The sequence below is a fragment of the Lathamus discolor genome, chromosome 1 (genome assembly GCF_037157495.1).
Source record: "Lathamus discolor isolate bLatDis1 chromosome 1, bLatDis1.hap1, whole genome shotgun sequence".
NCBI lineage: Eukaryota > Metazoa > Chordata > Aves > Psittaciformes > Psittacidae > Lathamus > Lathamus discolor.
In genome coordinates this window covers 117230882-117253848 of record NC_088884.1, presented here as the reverse complement: position 1 = coordinate 117253848, position 22967 = coordinate 117230882, and the positions used below count along the sequence as shown (strand labels likewise).

Sequence of the window (22967 nt, the reverse complement as noted above, 5' to 3'; positions counted from 1 at the left end):
ATTTCCAGGTCTCTGAAAGTGTTAGAATAAATAGCTTAAAAGTTAGCTTTATAATGTGAGCCACACAAAATCTCTGTTTCATCACAGAAGAAAACAAACCATGAGTCCGTTCAGATGATAAAGGGTTTGGTTTCCTTTCTGATATGTCAGTGTACAGTAACTCTTACCAGTGTGGACTATAGTTACAACCGTGTGCTGCTCACAAAAATGAGGGTAATGTTCAGCAGAGAGATGACAAGACTGATAACAGACCCTTCCCTTTTTCTCCTAATCATCTTTGTTGGTACTGAGGGGTTTTATTAGTGTTACTACTTCTGCAAACACACATGCTCTGATAACATGCATCAGCAGTGTATAAGTACAGTGATCACAGGAAGAAGCAAGAATGGCTGTAAGACTTGCATCTTCCATGTCCAACCTCCTCCCATGTGCAGGGCTTCCTTGCAGCCTCCTGGCACCCTGATGTTGACAGTCTGTCTGCAAATGTCCATATGCATCTGTTTTAAGCTGCCTCCTGTTGCTGGAGATCTGACGGACAGCCTCTGGCTATGCTTGGGATCATGCTTGAGGCAGCACTGTTTTACAGTCTACAAGTCTGGCCTCTGGGAGAGCCCTGGGGAAGCCGATACGATGACAAAGATGCAGTTTTCAAGGGGTTTTTTCCCCTCCTTGGAGAGTGCTGGGAGTCATCTTGCTCTGCAAAGTCCAAGAGTGACTGACATTGCTAAGGAAGAGACTTCAGTTCAAAACGTGGGGGCTTCTATGCTCACCATGATGCTCCCAGGCTGCTCTTGGGTAAATTCAGAGTCAGGCAGCTCACAACAGCTCCCATTGAACTTGTTCTCATGGATCAGTACTTTATTGAGGGCTCTGCCCCTGACACTGTAGTTGTTTGGTTTGGTTTACCCTGCCAAACTGCCCCACAGAGGTGGAATGGGCACTTCTGGATTTATCTGTTATGGGCTTGTTACTGGGTACAGGGACTTGCAAACCCTCTGTGTATCCTGATGGCTTCTTTTGATAGGTACAAGTGAAACTGATTGGTAGGTGGCAATAGGAAAAAATGTCCTGGGGAAAAACAAGCTAGGCTCAATTTATTATTTTTTTCCATCTCCTGGTAAAACTTTCAAAGCTTTTTGTACCGTTACTTGAAATTGTTCAGGCTGTATGGTGGGGTATTTCCAACCCATTAGAAAGCGGGACCACCTGAGTTAGTAACATGATGATTTGGCCCTTGGCTGACTTTATTGTATTCTGTTTTCTACCCATGTAGCAGATCAAGAAGGGTAAAATCAGAGGAATTTTACTTTTTACTGCTACTTTAATCAATGCAAAATTGCCAGTATAGTACCATTTTAAACATATATTGCTTCATGTTTAATTAAAAATACAAAAAGCTTTGCAAAGATGAGGCAGTATATTTTCCCAATTTTAAATAGAGGTATGAATACACTGAGTGTATGAAAGTTGCTGCCAGTCCTGGTAGAAGATGCAGGTGCAGAACCCAGAGCTCCTGAGCCTTGCTTGTGCTCCCAACTACAAATCGCCCTGCAGCCATCTGCACCCATCAGCTCAACTTTGTAAATATAAAATAGAGTGTAAATGGGTTAAGTGAAATGCAGGTCTGTCTCCTCATGTGCTTGCAATAACAATAGAAGCGGTTGACTGCATTTTCTGCAGATACGCTTGCTCTCATTTATGCACATTCTCATATTGACTTGGCGATCTTGGGCAATTGATGCTGTTTCGCTAGAAAGAGGAAACACAAAAATGCCCTGTCAAGTGTCATCTGATTTACAATGGGATAGTTCATGAACGAAGACAAGCCGTGGGCTTTATGAAAAGCAGAGTATTGAGTAGAATGAATTCCAAGGATAAACATTCTTTTGGTTCGTGAGCTCTGTATCTAAATCATAAATAAGGGATAACAATTTAAATTTCCCTTCTGAATTAATCTGATTTGGCTCTGAAATAGTACTGATCATTATGATCTTTTTTCTCTTTCTCCCCAGCGCCGATGTGGACAATGCCTGTATTGCCATTTCTGCTGTGCAATTATCTACTGGCATTAATCACTGCACTCTGAAACAGTTCACCATGAATTCACACATACTGTGAATTTGCTTAGGTGGTAAGCCCATACATAGCTACAACAAATATAGGATGCTGTTTATGAGTGCTTAAATACACGCAGCTATTGACGGTGCATTTTAACGCACATATTACTACTGATGCTTACTCTATTCCATTGTAATTAAGTTCCACGATTAATTTTAATTATTACTAACCTTGAATTAGCTTTCTGCACACCACAGGCATATACAATAAATGCATATAAATGGGTAGTTCTTTGAAAAATAATTGACTTGAGCTTTCAATAGCATGACTTGAAAGAAATAATGGAAACACTTTTTTTGTTATTAATCTACAGTGATGTATGCAACACATGACAGTTTAACATACATGCAGCTAAAAAGGAGACACCTGGCACATGGTCCAACCCTGCTTGTGTTATAGTAAATGCTGTTCTTTTGTGAGCCAGTGTCTGCAAGATTTATTTTAATATGGACAAAGCAGTATGTAGAAGCAGCCGCTATTTAAGATTATTTAAGGTTAGCTGAGCAATAAAGTTCACTGGAAAAGGTGGGACTTTAAGAGCTAAAGGAAATACAGCTGTACTTGGCCTTTGCTAATGAGGCAATTGTTTTAAGTACTGAGGTGGTCCCTGGAAAAGCAGCAAATTGAAAAAAAAGATGGAAAACAAAAGGCAAGGTTAAATGTGCAGCTTCAGCATTTATATTAGAATAAAAGCAACTCCTACTTTGCCCGGGAATGGGAGGGGATACTGCAGCTATGGTTTTCCTGCAGTTATACCTGCTTCTTCCAGTCAGGCACAATGGATGCTTCAGTGGGTTGGAACTAAGGGGAGCTGTTATAGGTAGAAATCATGCAGGCTCCAAAACCACAGCAGAGGTGATGAAGGAAGGTGTATCATCTCTCTTGCTCCTTCTCAGCACCAGCTGACTCAGCTTAACTGGTACTGTACTGGAGACAGTAAGACATAATATCTTAGTTGTTTAAGTCATTCTTGTGTAGACTCGGGAAGCCCATGTATAATGCAATGATGCTGTTGATTCAAAAAAAAGGAAAGGTGAAACACATTCAGAGATTCTTCTTGCATCTGCCTGAATATTCTTACAAAAAAAAAAAAATTGCAGTATCTTTCTTCTTAGATTTCTTCATGCTTCTTAATTTGCATGTCAAATAAAACCTCAGCTACTAATTTTGATGACACCGAAAGTGTTTAGCTCTGTAGACAATCACTTTAAGTTATCATATGTTATCGGATAACCATTGACAAACTACGTAACCATGTGCTTTGTAGTCTAATGTGCAGTGGTTTTCACATGAAATGAAGACAATTCAAGATCCTACAAAAAAACCTGTCTTTTGTTTGGGAATGCATTATGTACAATGCTGGAAAATGAGAGTTGGGTCAGGGAATCTGACTGAGGTTCCTTCTCCCTCTGCCCCTAAGGTACATTTATCCTTAAGACATCAACACATGCCACAGAGTAATTTAATCAAAAGTGCTCTATATCTTTATGGGTATATAATGGAACTGCCACTGGGCTTTCATTATAACTGGACCTTCAGGATTATCTTTCTGAACCAGTCTAAACATTATGCTGGTGCTGCACATTTGTCTATCTCCATCTTAGCACTATTTTTCCCTTTTTTTTTCACCCTCCCTGTGAATTTAAGTATCTGCGAACAGCTATTGCAGCATGAATTCGAGGCAGAGAGAGCAGAGTACGTGCATGTGTATTTTGCCTAGCAGGGGTCTGTCTTTCTCTAAGCTTTGGGGAATGTAGATACCGCATTTTCATGTTTGGCACAATGGTAGGCATCATGCTTTAGAGCTTAGTTCCCAGTCACTTCTGCTACTCAGTGGGGTAGAGTGATCCATACTACAGGGATTTTTTTTTCAGCAATACATTAGAAAATGTCCAAGAAACCACCTCTTTATTGTTGACAATTAGTTTCCCCAGTGGAATGACATCCTGTTTTTATAACAAAACAACAGGAAGGTGCAAAGTTGGCCTTGTCAACTCTGATAGGAGATTTGACTGAATGCACAGTGGCAAAAAAATAATTAAGTACATAGGCTTTCTTTACTAGGGTATTTTTTTTTTTTTGTGTTTGTATCATAGAACATCATTTCACTTTTCTTTATATTATTGTTATCAGACAGAAGGAAACATCTCAGATGAGCGATGTTATTGCTGCCTCTTGCTTATAAACATGGGTATTAGTTTGATGTGCTGACATGGTGCTTGTTAGAAATTATTTCATTCTAAAAAAAACCCCAAACTTGTTGTTCAGAAAGGTTTAGGGTTTTGGTTTGGTTTGGTTTTGTTGTTTTTTTATTTTTAATAAATGGGATTCAAGTGTATGTATCGTGTATCATTTAAGAAGAAATGAGGAAACGCTATGGAAAGGTTGCATACAAATTTTACATCATTTAAAAGGTAAGATTGAACTGTTTGTCCTTAGGGTTTGGTAACAAAAACACTACCAAAGAGAGAGCTTTTCCAATTACCACAGTTTCCTGAAGGTCCTCCTTGTCTTTGGTCCTTCCTCCTCTGACCATGCAGTCACTTTCCAGTTGCACTGTGGCTCGAGCTCTCACAGGAGAGCCTGTTGCGTGAGGCAGGGGTGTTCCTCAGGTGTCCAGCTCCAGTACACAAAGGGTCTTGCTGTCTTTTTCGTTCAGCTGCAGAGGGGTTGGGGAACAAGTGAAAAATGTTGTAAAAGGTTTGCCAGCACACTGCTGTCATCATGTGAACAGAAATCCTGAGGTTTGTGTTGCATGTGCACCTCTTCTCCCCACTGATATAAAATTATTTGGGTGCTGGTCACTTGCTGGTTCACTAGTTTGAGAGCATTTCTTAACAACTCTTACCCACGGATGTAAGCTTTTGCCATTTATTCAAATGTGAATACACTGAAAATGCTGCAAAGGACCAACATGAAATTTTGGGGATCTCTGTTTTGAGGACTGGCCCCAAGTGCTGTTTTCAACCCACACCCCAGGGTGAAGGAAGAAGTTAACAGTGAGAAACTGCGCTCAAACATTCTTGTATTAAGGGAGTGTTTGGAGAGGGTGGCAAGTATCGAGAGCACAGAGAGGATAAAGCAGCTCTCCAGCCCTATAGGCTTACTGGGACCCTCCTCTCCTCTCCACCCAAGTACTCATTCATGCACCCAGCCTGGCCTCTCCCACAGGGAGAGGAGATGCTCGGGTCAAAGAGATGATGTTTGGTTTCCCAGGAGGTAGACAAGCTTGAATATCTGGTTCTGCCATGGTTCACATGGTCTGTTCACTGAAGAGATCAAAACATATTTATTTTTGGCATAAGACCGATGGATTCCTGTGGCTGCATGTCAGCAGAGCATGGGTGAGCTCTCTGACCGTAACATTCACCTCAGCCACCCCAAAACTTCATCACTTGTCATCATTCCTTTAGTGAAAACAGTCTTTTCGCTACTAGAGCAGCTTTCCTTATTAATTAGTTTGTAATGATCAGACACATCAAATATTCCTGAATACTTGTGAATTTTTTTCTATTAATCATCTCAGATTTTCAGGTATCCAGGTGGCATTGTGAAACAAGATGGCCAACTGACTCATCTGACATTACGCTATAAAGCACAGTTTGATTCAGCTTAGGGTTTAAGCTATGTCTAGCTGTAGCTATAACTGATTGGTGAATCACTGCCCCTTGTCACCAACCATTTCGGTGTTGCTTGGGCTCCATGACTGAAGAAAAAAAAGGTTATGTGAAATTTAGAAACTTCTTATCCTTTGGTCATAACCAGTTGTAATGAATTAACTGCATAGCTACTATTCTAATGTTCACATGGGTTTATTTGTTCATTTCTCTTCCTTTATCCAGATTTTTTGTCAGCTTGCGAGCAGGCTGGTTAGTCCACAGTTTTTCCCCCACAGCTCTCTACCACATCACAGCTCTGTCATGTGTTAGGGTGACTGGTATTGAGTCATACTTTCTTCTGCTGTACCTACAATTTTTCTACGGTAATCATCTTCACTCATATGCTGTTCTGCATTTTCTTTATTCAAATAATACCTGAAGGGGGTCTACAAGAAAGGTGGAAAGGGACTCTTCATCAGTGATTGTAGTGATAGGACAAGGGGTAATGCGTTTAAACTTAAACAGGGGGCATTCAGAGGTAAAAGCAATGTTAGAACTCTGATGCCAGATCCACTGATTCTGATCTGTCCTTTGGCTGATGACTTTATCTGGCAATCCTCCTTTTACAGGGGCACATTTGACATCTTGGGTGGTTTGCAGACAAATGCCTGTCATGATAAAGGTGCTCCAGAGTGCTGCAGCACCTACAGAGGAGCCAGGGTGTGGAGCAGCTCAGGGTCACCTTCTTGGGGTCTGGAAACTCAGTGTGCATTTAGCATTCAGGCAAAAAATTGGGCATCCATATTCCTTTGGGAAAAAGTGAAAAAAAAAGAAATCTGAGGAAGGGATCCTCTGAAAGCAAAAGCCGACACTGCTTGCAACAGCTCAGAAGTGAACATTACAAGAAAGACCTGGAGTTCATGTACATGTTACCCACCCTCTCATCTGGGATCCAAGGTGTGACCCTTTTTCAGTCGTTTATTCTGAAATGTGACATTAGTCAGATACATCTTTGAAGCTGGCCCCGCTTCGAGCAGGACTTGGACCAGATGACCTCCTGAGATACCTTCTGACCTAAATTTTTCCTGGCCAGTGGGAACTGGGCGGAGGGACATAGCACAACATTGCCTGCTTTCCAGTGGCTTGTGATTAAAGCAGCCACATGTGAGAGGCCTCAGTTCATATTCCTGTTCTGCCTGTTTCACAAAAACATGAATCCCTATGACTTACTCCTCAGAAGACTGGACAAACAGGCTAGTAGATACTCAGGACAGCTGAAATCCCCCTTGGTGCCAACTTCTGGAGGTGTTTACCTGAACATACCTTGAGAAAGAGATGGGTGGATGCTGGCTCCATAGGTTACTGCACTTGCCTGCAGATGTAAGAGACTAGGCTAATAAATGTGGTGTTGTTTGCACAGTGTAGACAGATAAGAACAGAGAATAGCTTCCAGGTTACTGTACTGACCTGTATGTCAGTCAGCTGAGTTGAGCAGGGGTCTGAATATGACTCTCTGACCCTCTGGCTCAACCCTCTCTCTGCACTAGTAGATGTTTGGGCACTTGCCATGCCTTCAAACAGCTTTCTAGCAATCTGGGCAGCACTTCTATATATGCAGTTTACCCCATACCAATGTCAAAACTGTATTTACAAGCAGACCACAACAGCAGCCAGCCCAGTACTGCAGGATAGCAGCAATCCCTGAATGAAGCTGAAAGCTGCTCTCAGTGTTTTGCTGCAGATCTGGCCCTTGACATGACCACAGTGAAGTCCTGGAAGCTTTCTGCCTGATTTTATTTCTCAAGAAAACCTTACTCTACAATCAGTGTCAGGAAGCTTTCCTCTATGAATACTGCAATAACGGGCACAATGAGTTTTGCAACCTGTGCTGAATATCATCTCTTCTTTAACTGATGAGTAAATACTAAAATCTGAGTTTCTAGAAATTTATCCTATGGTAGGTCAGAGCATAGTCCCACAATATAATAAATAAAATCCAGATAATTTTATGTAAACCTCAACTTCTACACACGTGCACATGTAACTTTTTGTTGATGTAATGGATGTTTAATTGCAAAGGACTTTTTTTTTTTGCCTCTGGCTTACAGAAATGAAACACTTCAATGTGCATTTCAAGTTATGCAGTTTAATCATAAATCGATGGACTAGTTTATACATGTAGAAATAGTCTTCTTAGGCATTTATTAGAATAAAACGAAGCGTTCTGCAAAAAGAGCTTCAGCCCTTAGCCCAGCTTCTGTATGTAGTTAGATTAATGTAAGAGGAATTGAAATAAGTGAGTCTGGATCAAGTCCAAGGAACGATTAGATTGCAGTGGACCCAACACTGAAGTCAAAGGCAATTTTCCAATTGATTTTGGTAGATACATGATACTGGAGCCAAAAGGGTGCTGCAAAACCTGACATTATTTCTGCTATTCGTGCTGTGCTGAGGATATACCTCTTTCAGATTTCCCCACCTATTTGCTAACCCTCAAGCCCCAGTTCCTGTAAAGCATTTTACCCAGTGTCTTGCTGAGGCGTTCTGAAGCTGCACGGGGACATTGTGAAGCTTCAGGCAGCAGACCGGGTAGAAGCTTTCTTGCACGGGGCATGACTGAACTCAGGCTTTAAGGGCTGAAAGTCTAACGCGGCATTGTCCTAGTAGGCCAGTCACGAAACTCGGACCTCTGTAGCCAAACCTCTTATTCTAAAAAAACCCTGTTAAACATCTGATCAGTCTTCTGACAAAACAACCTAGGTATTCCTGCACTAGAAGATGTCGGTGGTGTTATTTTTCTTGCTGTGAAGAGAACCCACACAGTCCTTTTAGATAACTGGGTTGCCGGGGTTTTTATGCTAATGAAACTGAAAACATTTTGAAGTGAAGTCAGTCATTCTCCACTGGCAAAGTGCCATCCTGAATGGTGCAGGGGCAGATGCATTCACAGCTCTCTTCACTGGCTACAGTATGCAGCGAGGGACAGAAAAAAAGATCCATGAAAAATGGACAGTTCAGTGGAGACATAAGTATTAGCAATATTAGGCCAATAAAATCAACAATATGACTTTTATGTACAGCTGTAATTATTTTCTGCTAAAGAGGGTGCTGGAGGAGCATAAAGCAATTCCCATTGCCAGCAGCCTGTGTAGCAGAACGCCTGCCTCCCCCTCTGCCTCTCGCATACACACATCAAACAATTGCATTAGCACTTCTGTTGCCTTTCTTCTCCCACCCTCTTTTTTCACACCATTTGAAAGCTAAAGCAGAGTGGTGTTGATAGTTGAGCCTAACAGCGAGTTTTGTTTGAACACAGCATATACTATCATTGATAATTTGGAAATTTCCGCATGCATTTGAAGGCAAGTTTAAGTAATTTTTAAAGGCACATTTCTCCATTTGAAAATAACAAATTTGTTCTGCTTAGTGCTTCTGAGAGCGTGTCTTTGTGGAAAAGATGGGTGGTTGGAACAGAATATAAATATGCCTCTGCTTACAGGGATATGCTCTGTTTGTAGATTTAAAATATGCATAGTTTAAAAAAATATACCTTACTCTCTGTTTTTTATTAAAAAGCCATTACTGTAGAACAAATTCTAGTATTTCCTCTTCATTGCCACCTCCACTACTGTGGGAGCAATTGGTGAGGAACGGCATTTCAGTAACTCTAGGTGCTCTCTGCAGACAACTGCTGTTTCTTCTCAACATGTCTTTAACAGCCTTTAGATCAGGCTCCAAATACGTGTAATTAACTTTCTCTTTTTAAAGCTATTAGAGTGTAATTGTCCTCCCATTTGGATTTTATGTTCTGGCTATTAATGCTATAGATGCTTTAAAATGCGCAGCTCTGAGCCCTGTTCTATTCCTAATAGCTAAAGCCTAAATTTAATTTTTGGCAAAGAGACAGGGAGAAACTCCTGGGACTGCAAATCTAAGCACCATCATTACACAGCGGATGTGTTTAGTACTGTGGTTATAGATAATTCACCCACTGATATGACTTCAGTGCTGCACCCATTAAAGTTATTGAGACCTTTGCCATCAAGTTCAGCAGGTACAAGTTTGTGTTCTTCACTTAAGTAGTAGCAAAATGCACATTTATTTGCTCATGAGCTTCCATAGCAAGCTTCCTCTTTCATTGAGCCAGTGTATCTCTTCTACAGGGGCTAAAATTTTGTGGTCTTATAGAATACAGATGATAGTCAAAATTTCTAAACAAAATCTATGTGCATCGGTTGGTATTTTCCTAGGCCCTACTTTTTACAAAAGAAACATTTCATATAGACTGAAAAGAAAGTGTGGGTTTAAAGAGTACATCCATTCAGGATGGAATACTTGAGGAAGTCTGTAGGAGTTAGTACCCAATTTCTAGTATTTTAATAGGATTTAGGTCACTAGCTCCTCTATACACTCCAGAATCTCTCAGACTTTTCAATGAAAACCAGAATCCTGCTGGGCTAAAATACAGACTAAGTGACAATTTCTGCCTGAAAGTATCCTATATGTAATCACTTCAAACATATGATCATGTCAAAAAGAAAACACAGGTTTGCGTAAAAAAGCCTTATACGTATGGTATAGAAAAAACATTTTGTCTTGCCCTAGTGTTTTTTGGGGTTTTTTTTCAATTATAATTTAATGAATAGAATTATCTAATATATTTTTTCTCAAAGATTAATTCAGTATCTTAAAAATACTTAAAGGACATTTGACTCCTTTGGTTTCATAGCAGGTATACAAATGTTTATTGAAGGGAGAAGTATTTAGGGACATAAATCCATGCTGCTTGTTGAGGCATAACTTACTGTTGCCCTTGGGAGAGAAAGTCACACTGCATTGGTGTGCGCATGTGTTAATGAACACATATTTAATATACTGGCACATTTCATTAGCTGCATCACTCGGGTTTTAATTTTCCATTTTTATTTAATGTCCATTGCAAAGGCACTTAATTGTCTAGGGTCTAGGCACAGATGAGTTAATGTGACCTGAAAAACTCTGATCATTAAGTAGAACTGGTAATAAATATCTGTGTTTTTTTCATAACTACTATGTATATGTATCTCAGAAGGAGCCTATTTATTATCTGTATGTGATTCAAATATAGTCACTATAGATAAAAAATTATACTCAGGGGAAGAGTAAATAGGGATGTATAAGTCAGGATACATTGTGACACATTAATTATTATCACTATATATTAGTGAAATAAGTTTTGTGTTTTGAACAGTTTTTCTTATTGATTTAGCTGTGAAGTGTAGGTGTTTGGCAACGTTTGGGCAGTGCTGAACTCCACAAATACGTGGTACCTTTCTACTCACATCCTTTATGCTGCTGCATTTCTTCATGCTTTTGAAATCCACACTACAGAAAATTCGTCTGTTTAATGTCAGTTATTTATGTGACTATAAATAGCATAAATAATTAAATTACCCAAGATGAAGTTAGCAGACCTTCCTGGTGTCATCATTCAGGTCATTTAAACTGGTTGCTGACTGGGAAAGAAAATTCCACAGGGAAAGAGCAGTAGGGAGCTGGTGCCTTTTGCTGAATGCCAGACTTGTCCCGTTAACCATAGATCGTCTTCTCCAGATGAATGTTTCCTAGAAAGGGATATGTGCTTCAGGGACCTGAGCCAAAATATGAGCCTGTTCAAATATTCAGCACATGAGGCAACACTGAACATTTCTATATATGGGGAAGTGCGATGGGAAGTGTGCTGATTTTGTCTTTCTTCTCATACTGACTGTGATAGAGCTCTACTTCATGAGTGTTAGTGATGTTCGTAACAATAATACTGTGTATTAGTATAGTATGTAACAGAGTAATAAATATCCCTTAGGATGTGAGCCAAAGGCTAATAAATTCATTCAGCAGACCAGACTTCCAGCCACTAGCAGCAGACCTGGCTCTTAAACTAGAATCACAATGTGGGCTTCAGCAACTGTCCATCTCTAACAGAGACTAGAGTATTTTTAGAAACTTGACTTTGAAATCAGATGTTTGAATAAAGAACATTCCCTCTCTTCCATAAATACTAAGTATGAAGCTGGGCATAATAGACATGAATGTGAAAATGGATGTATCTTAGCATGTCTTTGCACCTCAGTTTGATTGCACATTGTGAGAGCCAGGGGCTTGATACTTTGTCTCCTGGAGCCTCATGATCACACAAGCCAGGGCAAAGGCTGATGAAACAAAGCTGCCCCTGCAACAATAGCAATCTGAAGTGAAAGCTTTCTTCTAACCCCAGCTCAGCAAGGGTCTTCCAGTGTGAGTCTGGTAGTTCACATCAGCTCTCTAGGTGCAGCATCAGACAGGGCACAGGAGTGTGCTTGCTGAGTGCTCAGACACACAGTATTGTAGTAGCCCATAAACAATTCATCTCTTGGATTAAAAAAATCAGATTTTTAGTTAAGTCTAAATGATCTCATTTTCACTTGTGTCATCTTTACTGCTGTATAGGCATTCAAGGTCTGCCACAGGTTGGTTAGTGTGACTACTAAAGATCCAAGAACTCATGCTTTTTCCTGTGCTTGAGGAAATATGGAGCTAATGTTTTAAATTAAAATCAAATCCTTTGCCTTTCTGAAAAAGCACTGGTACATCTTTCCAAATTCTTGCTAGTGTGACCACTACAGTTCATATACAAAGATAACACACTGAGAGGACTCAGATGTTATTGCATATCTATTTCCAGTATGTTTTTCCAGGTAGACTCCTCCTACTGAAGATCAAACTGTAAGGCTGTGTGGAAGAACATCAGTAACTGAATGAGCTTAAACACTTCTCTAGATGTTTTGAAGATGCTGGCAATAGATCATACAAGCCAGTTGAATCATATAAAATACATGACATATTCCTCTGGTTTTGATATTAATTATTCTTGTTTGGTCAGGATAACTAGATGCTCTTACTAGCAGATTATTTTTTCTTGATTTACCAAGCTAAAGAAGCAGAAAAAAAAAGTTTTCTCCTCTGTAAAGTCAGTATCAATTGATGGGTGCATGAAGAATGGGCATTTCAGGAGAGAAATTAGACCTGCAGCAGGAGTGAAAGGGAGAATTTGGGAAGGAAGTGCTGGAAAGCTGGCCTTGCTCTACCTGGGTGAACAGTACCATACAAAATCTGTGGTGTGGACTGCCTGTGACAGTTGTGACAATGCAGGGCCTTAATCAGTCTGGAAGTCTTTTCATTTAATGGCCTTTTAGGTGTTACACTGCACAACGTATGGGTGCACCTTATACATTTCTACGTATTAATGTATACACCTGGATATCCTACATTCCTCTGCATCACGTCAGATGATGCCTACCTCTTTTTTTTTGTCTTGTGTGTGGCCTTTTGTCTACAAAGCAGAGAAGATGCTGCTCACTAAACGTATGACGAAAACTTTCAGAATTCCATGCTAACTGAGCTTTAGGTGCTATTTTAGGCCTAAGGCAAACCTGATTAATGAGATTTAAATGCAGAATTTGCTCAGCCCCCCAGGTTCAGTGGTACTCCTGCTGTGATGATGCATTAGAGTCACAGATATGATAAAATGAGGCATACATTATTCTTTTTTAATCCTCTATTTTCTGGTACAGAATACCACCCTCAGACAATGTTTTCAATGCCAACACTCAATCTATTTAAAATAGAAATACATTTTTCCCTTTCAGCAGGTTTCCTTCCTATTCTCATTTTGCACAATGGATAAATAACAAGGCTGAAAAGAATGCTTGTCAACTTCAATTTTGCCAAACATGTAAATGTTATAAAAATAACCTTTACAAAAATCCCCAGACAAACCAAAATATTTGCACGATTTAAGGACAGAGATTACAAAGCTGAACAGACATATTACATACAAATAAGCCCTGGTAGCCTAGAGAACCAAAATACTTCGTCATGGGGATCCTCTGAGTGAAAGAGCTCAGAATGAAAAGAAAAACTGACTTTACGCAGACTTCTGCTGTCCATATAAAAAGGTATGCAAGCACACAAGGCAGCACTGAATGCTTTTATTAACTGCTGTTTGTGAAAATACCATACTCAAGTCCTTTGGAGTCCTTCAGATTTATATATCCATGCGGAGCTTCAGGGATTACAATGAAGAACCAGGAGTTTGCTCACCTAATGCAGGATCAGACCCTGAGCCAAAGTACACAGATTTTACTGGGAGAATATCCCTCTGAGTTAGGACTGGTTTTTTACCAAGACAGTCTGGCTAGTGAAACACTGAAATAAGTACATTTATGCTTATACAAAACTGCATTCTCCAGTTATGGCATATTTCTATAGGGAAATATAAACAAATTATACTGCTAAGTTCATATTAGACCTGATCAGATTTTTACTATTTTGATTGTACAGATAACAGGACAACACATAGCTTGCATATCTATAGTGCTTAAAATCAAACTAGCTGAAAAAATATGTTCACAAAGCTGGGTTGTTAAAGAGAAATCTTTCTGCTTCCCTTCAGTGGTATTTACGCATTCCCTGGCATCAAAATTTCCATCAGTGAACAGTGACAATATATGCATTAAGTGTTTGAATCTGAAAAGAAACAGGAAAGACAAAATAGATTAACTAAGCTGTTTTAACAGACTAAATGAGGAGAAAAGCAAGGGCATGGAGATCGAACCTTTTTTTAATGTCAAACTGGAGATTTTTAATCAAAGGTAAATTCATGTCAGTTATCTCACTATACAGATAGTCAAGTAACCTTTCTTTGTTCAATTTAATAAACTAAATTTTGAGAGCATAAGGAGCATTTATCTTTTTGAATGAATAGAAATTCTGTATTTCTAATTGCAAATGTTCTTTCTGGCCTCAATGAAGGTGATTATATTCCTTAAAAAGTGGTGTCATTTGTGTCATTGTCACTGAGGGAGTTCAGAGACAGAGACTATAAATCAATTTACAGCCTGTTTAAAAGCAGGGGACAAACCCCATGAACATCAATTTAAAAACTGCTTCAGATTACTACTCTTTTATGATTAACTAAAGTGGACTTCAACCTCCTTTGAGATTTCAGTGTTAGCGTGATAAAATTCATTGCTTTTAACAAATGGACCAGTTTCAGTGACAGTGTTTATTCAGTACCTTGCACATGCACGGCACTATACAGCAAGTGGAAGGTCACTTCATTAATCCTTGCTCCAAAGGTGTAAGTGGCTATGATCATATGCAATACAAAACCAATACATATTGATTAGCATGACAATGCTCCACTGAATAGATATTTCTTGAGAGTGGAAGCAGTTTGGTACAGGAGGTTTCCTTTGCCCTCTCCAGTGATGATAAGTTAAACCAATACCTCACCACAGTACTTCATGGTTGCTGTGGAGTAGCAACAGCCTCAGTGCCAATCTGGCTTAAACAGTATTGTTAGAGGAAAAACCTGTAGTGAAGTCCATACAGCTATACATCCCCTGGACCACCCAGGATGGCCCAGAGTACCCTGGTGCCAAGGTTAGGTTACTCTCCCAGTGGGTGGTCGTGAGTCACTGCTTGGCATACATAGCTGTCCTCCCAGAACCAGTTCCTTTGAGGCTCTTAAAATGCTCGTACAAGACAGAGATGAGTCTGTTTTACCCCAAAAGGTCTGTTTAGGGCCGGGTCCAAACTCCATGCAGTTATGGCCATGCACACAGACAACCTCTGAGTGTCTGGTCTGTTGAATAAGACAGACTAGCCAAAGACGTAGGAATACAGGGATGCCTGTTTGGTGAAGCGCTGAGGCCTTCAAGAAGGTTACACAGGGGTGCATGCTCAACCCTAGTGGACATGGCTGTCCATTGAGATCAAACCGATTTGATCTCGTATGTCTCAGTTCCCCCTGTGCCTGCCTTTGACAGACCTATACTGGCAAGTTGGGGAGTGATAAAAGTATGAAAAAAACACATCCCTCTTATTTATTGGGGAGTAGGCAGCATCAAGCAGATGGAACCATGTGAAATTGCTGGTCAGGCAATAAGAGATGAACACAGACTGAGAGGGAATGGAAAGAAAAGAAGAAAAGACAGATGATGCAAGCAAATCAGACATGTCAGTTGTAGTGACTTTCAGGACATCTATTTCTCAGTCAATAAGAATGTCTTGTTCCTGGTTAATCTGCAAATCCCTGAATCTAGAATTTCTTCTTAAGGCTTCATTTTGCTAGCAAAAAATTAATAAGGACTTTGCTGTCATATAGGGAGGCTTTCCACTGAGGTCACTGGGACCATCCCAGTAGGAAACTGATGGGAGAAGAGAATCAGGATACCTGTGCTTGATCAGGTCCAGGGTGTGGTGGCCACAAGTGTTCCTGCTCCCATAACTATGCGCTGGGGTCCCAGGTAGCAAAACTACTTCAAAACAGGTATTTATTACTTGAGGCGTAAGCTTATTACAATGTTTGGGGTGTTTTCCCTGCAGATCACTAGAATGCAATTTAGTGTTGGAAAAGCTGACACAATTCCATACACCCTCTAGCTGCTGGATGCTGTTTATCTGACTCTGTCACTGCGTTGATCAAAGCCTTGATGTGGAAGCATCAGTTGAGCGTGTGTCTGGAAGTGCAGCTTAATCACAGGGGCTTGACTTCCCAGGCAACAGCAAGCAGCTAGGAGAGCTTATAGAAATGTGCTGGAGAGTCAGAGTTAACCATTAGGAGGCTCTGGGAATCCCTGCTGAACACAAGGAAGAAGGAGGGCGAGAGAAGGAGTTAGAAAATCATGCATGACTCTTGTGAGAACCCTGATTCAGCTGAACATGCATTCCTCTACCTTTAACTTCAAGGCTGTCTCAGCTTAATAAAGTGGTTAAGCAGACCCACAATTTTACTTACGGCAAATGTCTTAGTCTGCACTTAACTGTTGAGCACATGCTTAAATGCTTTGCTGGTAAACTAGCTAGCTCTCAGTAAAATGATCTGGTCACTGCATACTCATTTAAATTCCCAGATTGTGTAGGTACTTCCAACAATGAACATCTGCACCGGAGGTGGTGTCACATGAGATATTTGGCCTTTTTAACATGCATGACAAGTTACTAAAAATCCGTTTCTCTCCACGTAGCATCGTTGTGGTACCAGTGCATGCTGCATCCAGCAATCTGTCCTCTGTGACTGTAGAACATTTTATCTGGTTTAGGTTTATTATCTGGCTGAAGAGAAAACAGAAATGCTTTTAGGCTTGATCACTACATTTCATAGAACAGTCTCGTGAATCGTGAACATGCTGAACAGATTGACAGAGGTATATTTAAATATAAATAGGTACAGTGAACTCATGTTTGAAGATTTAGCTTTCGTAAAGACGTATTTATAAGCATTCAGTTTCCTGACAGTTTTGTTCCAAATGTGACACAGGCACATCTGCTTCTGCACTCTCACACAATCCTTATTCAGAATTTCAGCAGAACCTCATTGTTGCTGCTAAGTTGTAGCTGTATTTTGTGGAAATGTGTTTAACTCAAAATTCTTCAACTCTCGCTGACTCCACTCTGATTTGCATTTCTCTGTATAAGCCTAACAGTTAAAATTTCTTTAAGTTCTTCAGTTTCACAGGAGCAATGATGTAACAGAATGAAGAACACACTTTGTTCCTGTGGAGACTGAAGTCTGTAATGCTAATGTTTCTTCAGCGCATCGTGTTGTGTATGGATTTTTTTGTAGCATGAAGGAACAGGGCATATATGTGTAGTCCATCGTGTATTTCACTCAAATGATGTCCTTACTGAGGCAAAACAGTTCACTTTGGTACATGAGACAGGAATGATCCTGTATAAATTGGCAAGAAAAAGCATAGTATGAAAACTCAATCATATTCCTTAAGTATTAGTTGCAGAGAACATGGTTATTCCTGTTTCACCTTCTCTTTCTGAACTCAATAAGGAACTTAATTACATCCAAATGCCACACGATTGACCTCTGCCCTGACCCAATGTTCCAGGGGAATCATTCCTGCTCTTACAGTGGTGCCGATGGATCTACCTTTGGCATGGAGACCAAGACTACAAAGTTCCCTTCCTAGGACTGGCAACGCAGCGGGATGCTGACGGAGCAACTGGGATATAACTACAGCACACGGACCAGAAAAGAGGACGAGGAAATGGAACCAAGCCTGCGGGAAAGCGGGAGAAAGGAATGCAAATCCCCAGGCAGACACTGGGGGTAAACACACCGGAGCAGCGCGGAACTCCCCACGGGGAGACTCAGGCTTCCCCCCCGACCAGTCCCCCGTGTTTGCTTCCCGTCAGAGGAGAGCGGGACGCAGCTGAGCAAGGCCGGGCCCCGCGCTGGTGCTGAGCCCGGCGGGGTGCAGCCTCCAGGGCTCTCCTGGGCCATCGCCTCCCGCGGGGAAGGGAGACACGACACCACCGGGCACGGGGGGGCGCGCAGCATCCCCCCGACACGCATACATACACATACATACGTACACATGCACACACGTACACATACGTACACATACACACATGACACACCGCCGCACCGCGCGTACGGACACACACGCAGAAGCCACTCCGCACCGCGCAGCGGGCACACGCGCAACGCACCGGCACAAGCGCGGAAGCACCGCCCCGGCCCGCCCCCGTCCACCGCCTCCCTCCGCCCGCCGCGCACACACACACCACGCACACGCCCGGCTGTAACATGACGGACTGACGGACGGACGGGGACGCCGGGTTCTGGACGGATTATTCACCCCGCACCAGGGACGCGCAGGAAACCACTCACCTATCCCGCGGGCCGGGGGGGCAGGAGGGTCCGCAGCCCCCGCCGGTGGGCGGCGGCGCCCCGAGCGCCGGAGGAGCCCGAGCAGGTAACGTGTCCCTCCCGGGCAGCACCGCCAGGCTGAACGGGCAGCCGGCCCAGGCCGGGGGGCGCCGCCGGGTACCCCGGGGGCCGGCTGGCGGGAGCGGGCAGAGGCCGCCTTGATTCGCCACCCCGGTGCTGAGGGGATGCGGGCGGGTGGTGCCCCGGGGCGCGGGTGGCCCTCGGTCGCTTGGCCTCGCCTTCCCAGCCCGCGGGGCGGCGGCTCCCGGCCGCCCTGCGCCGACCCGCGGCGCGGCTGCGGTGGTGGCGGCGGCGGATCGGGGCTGGCGGTGCCGCAGCTCCGCGCTGATCCCCGGGAGCCGCGCTCTGGTGGCGGCAGGGATTAACGCGGGTGGCTGGCGGGGGGGGGACACCGGCACCGGTGTCTTTGTGGTGGGGCGGGCAGGGGCTGGGTGCCCGCAGGTGTCACCCGGGGCCGGCACAGCGCCGGCAGCGGCGTCGCGGTGCTGGAGGGGGAGGCCCGGAGGCGCTGTGGGGCTCGGCCTGTGCCGGGCGCAGCGGGGAGGCTGGTGCCGCGGTGGCTGCAATGTGCAATTAACCTGTGAGGATGTCAGGGAGAAGCGGTGGCAGAAATGTCAGTGGGTAGGGCGGGGGCACTGGCCGTCAGCTGTGTGTGGCCTTCACAGTGGGGTTGAGTTTGGAAGCAGGAGGTAGAGGGTGCTGCCCGTGTTTTCCAAAATCACATGGCACGCGTAAAAAGTGGTGGTGGTTGTGGTTATTATGGGAGAGATTAATGAAAATCCTGTATTTCCTTTGGATAGTTTTTGTGTTGCCTCTCCTTGCTGAAAGAGGGGATTTTTCACTTTTGGCAAGGAAAAGCGTTGTTGCGAGTTGGCGTGTAAAGGAGCGGGGTGGTTCTGCTTTTTCTCGGAGAAGGAAACCCCCCACAGCTTTATGTCTCCGTCTCACCTTTGAGATTGACAACAGTGTCTTGGCGTAGAGAGAAACTGCAAAGCTTTATTTCTTATCGCACACCTTTATAGTTGAATGTAAATAGAAGGGAGACTCAGAATTTCCTCTTATCCTTTTCTATGCCAGATGTGTTTTTCTATCTAGTATATATTGCACTTGAAGTGTTAAACTCTCAGGGGGCACGGAGGTGGGGGTGTGAGGCAGGGTCTGCTAGTTACTTCAAACAATTCTCTTTGCACATACTTAAGAAGGAAAAAAAGGAACATGTTGTAAAAGCAGCTGAGGAATATATAAAAGTGAAATATTAATGAACCGAAAAAGCTCAGATAGCAAAGACGCTGCACCTAATCATTTGGGAGGATTCCTGTCTTTTTTACAACTCCTCGTTGTATGTGTGTCTGTAGTACAAATGCGGTCGGTATAAAGGACAGCAATATTTGTATTTAAATAGCTCGAAGTAGTAATAGTACATAATTTGGTTTTTTGCCTTGGTGATAATCTCAGCAGTGGCTTGGTGTAGCCATGATTTTTGAGGCTGCTGTAGGACAGAGAATTATTGCAGAAACAGAAAAAAGTATTTCAAGAATGTTTTCTTAGAAATGGAAACGGGAAGGGCTGACTCAGATGTGGGATAACCCAGAAGAGCAACTAGAGCCTTAGAAAGTCCTCGTAGAGACATGATGATAATTTATTTCACTCTGATGTTACTATTCATCTCCAGCATCCCAAATGAAGTGCAGCATCCCCTACATGGGCAGGACTGTCTCAGGAGAAGGTAGTACATGGCAGTCCATGAGCCGCTGAAAGCGTGTAGTACAACCAAGGGATATTTTCTCCAAATAGGGGTTCCTTTACCCATTGGAGTCCAGAGTGCAATGGTTCCTGTAATTTGAAGAACCTCCCCAGCTTGGCTTGAAAGGATACTGAGTGCAGCAGCTTTCTGTAGCAGTCTGATGAGGAAATCCAGTTCAGTGGGAAAGTTGTCTGTCAGCCACAGAGTGAAGTCACAGAATCACAGAATCACAGAATCCCAAGGGTTGGAAGGGACCTCAAAAGATCATCTAGTCCAACCCCCCTGCAAGAGCAGGGTAACCTACAGTACATCACACAGGAACTTGTCCAGGCGGGCCTTGAATATCTCCAGTGTAGGAGACTCCACAACCTCCCTGGGCAACCTGTTCCAGTGCTCTGTCACTCTTACAGTAAAGAAGTTCTTCCTGATGTTAACGTGGAACCTCCTATGTTCCAGTTTACACCCATTGCCCCTTGTCCTGTCACTGGATATCACTGAAAAAAGCCTAGCTCCATCATCCTGACACCTACCCTTTACATATTTGTAAACATTGATGAGGTCACCCCTCAGTCTCCTCTTCTCCAAGCTAAAGAGACCCAGCTCCCTCAGCCTCTCCTCATAAGGGAGATGTTCCATTCCCTTAATCATCTTTGTGGCTCTGCGCTGGACTCCTTCAAGCAATTCCCTGTCCTTCTTGAACAGAGGGGCCCAGAACTGGACGCAATATTCCAGATGCGGCCTCACCAAGGCTGAGTAGAGGGGGAGGAGAACCTCTCTTGACCTACTAACCACTCCCTTTCTAATGCACCCTAAGATGCCATTTGCCTTCTTGGCCACAAGAGCACATTGCTGGCTCATGGTCATCCTCCTATCCACCAGGACCCCTAGGTCCCTTTCCCCTTCGCTACTTTCCAGCAGGTCAACCCCCAACCTGTACTGGTACATGGGGTTGTTCTTCCCCAGATGCAAGACTCTACACTTGCCCTTGTTAAATTTCATCAAATTTCTCCCCACCCAACTCTCCAGCCTGTCCAGGTCTCGCTGAATGGCAGCACAGTCCTCTGGTGTGTCAGCCACTCCTCCCAGTTTTGTGTCATCAGCAAACTTGCTGAGGGTGCACTCAGTTCCCTCATCCAGGTCATTGATGAAAATATTAAACAGCACCGGTCCCAGCACCGACCCCTGAGGAACTCCACTAGTCACAGACCTCCAGCTAGATTCTGCGCCATTGACCACAACTCTCTGCCTTCTTCCTTTCAACCAGTTCTCGATCCACCTCACTACTTGATCGTCAAGCCCACACTTTAGCTTATCTATGAGGATGCTGTGGGAGACAGTATCAAATGCCTTACTGAAATCAAGAAAAACTACATCTACCGCTCTACCATCATCCCTCCACCTAGTCACTTCCTCATAGAAGGCTATAAGGTTGGTCATACATGACTTCCCCCTCATAAAACCATGTTGGCTGTTCTTAATGACCCCCTCATCCTTGATATGCCTAGTGATGTCCTGTGGCTCTGGCTGTTAGCCCTGGCAGGACTTTTTGGAATAGCTGGTGCATATTGGTTTGAGTGAGGTCTGCCTTCTCAAGAGCTTGGTGCAGGCCCCAGCAGGCAGGGTAGATGTGGGGAGCTGTACCATAAGGAGGAGCCGGAACAGTACATAGGGTATATACCATATCTGGGTTACAAGACACAGTGCTTGGTGTTTAAGTCTGTTAGTCACAGAAGATGCTGAAAAAACATCTTGTATCTTCAGGTCTAAGCATATGGTTGTGTGAGTGCATGATCTGCTGTGTGAGCTGTCTGTGGTTGAATTTCTCCTTGAGTCAAGCCTAATCCCTCCCTTAAGCCTTTGTAGTTTACAGCTGGACATTGAACAACATAAAATTGGCAGTGTCTTACTTCACTAGATAGTGTTTCATAGATTGCAAGAGAGAAGTAGAGACGTTGCTCCATCTGGACAAATTCCCACTCCTCCATAAAGGTTCATGGAAGATAACTATGGCTTGGTTGGATTACCTCACCTGGAGTATTTGGAAGGTCAGAATTGCATAAGGGCAATGTATGGTTTTTATGTTTTGTCTATAGTGCAGATGTAAGTACTACTGAGAAGTATTTTGTCAAAATAATGGTAGATTTTGAAAAACATACAGATGTGCACATTCTGAGGACATGACATTTTCACTGAGATTGAGTTCCTGGGTTGTTTTCACTGTACTGCTGGAGGTGTCCTAATGTAAAGAGGCTGCATATTTACCAGGTGTTACAGATCTTTGAGGCAAGGTAAGAAGTGAAAGCTGCACAATTGTTTTTCTGAGGTTGATTAATGCAAGTAAAAGCATCGGAGGACATAGCATTTGTTTGTTAGTGAAAGTATCCATGGAAAAGAAACCTTATAGACATTTCAAGTCAAATGGTGCGCATTATAGTTTTGGAATACCTACCAGTTTGTTAGGCAAAATTAGGTTAAATTCTCTATCTTGCCAGAGTTACTGCTTGTTACAAGATTCAGTGCCTCAGGTCTTCCCCTTGTGAGTAGTTTTGCTGCAATTGGATGGGTGTGGGGGAACAAAAGGAAGCATATGCATAAATAATGACAAGTAGGGGCTGGGTTTGTTTACTGAGAAATTACTATGCAGCTTAAGGTTTTTCTTTCATTATTGCATTTATTTGGCAGATTTCTGCAGTGATAGTGAACTGGGTTTACTTGGTAAAGTGAATATGCTTTCGTA

General features: G+C 42.8%; 1 protein-coding gene and 1 long non-coding RNA gene across 11 annotated transcripts in view; one reads left to right on the top strand and one right to left on the bottom strand.

Annotated features, from left to right (window-relative positions):
* Positions 1 to 3001: 3001 nt before the first annotated feature.
* LOC136020684 (uncharacterized) lies at positions 3002 to 18703 on the bottom strand. 2 transcript variants are annotated; one of them, XR_010615453.1, is made up of 3 exons: positions 18427 to 18703; positions 4604 to 4777; positions 3002 to 3127 (listed from the first exon to the last, which is right to left on the bottom strand). It is a non-coding gene; the product is annotated as an uncharacterized LOC136020684 (long non-coding RNA). The 2 variants fall into 2 exon arrangements; XR_010615450.1 differs by lacking the exon at positions 18427 to 18703 and adding an exon at positions 11151 to 11198.
* Positions 18232 to 22967, top strand: part of CCSER1 (coiled-coil serine rich protein 1) — a 735753-nt gene continuing 731017 nt past the window's right edge. For all 9 annotated transcript variants that reach the window (XM_065691921.1, XM_065691927.1, XM_065691953.1 and 6 more), the window contains exon 1: positions 18232 to 18511. The gene's annotated coding sequence lies outside the window, so the exon portion shown is untranslated. The remainder of the gene's footprint in view (positions 18512 to 22967) is intronic.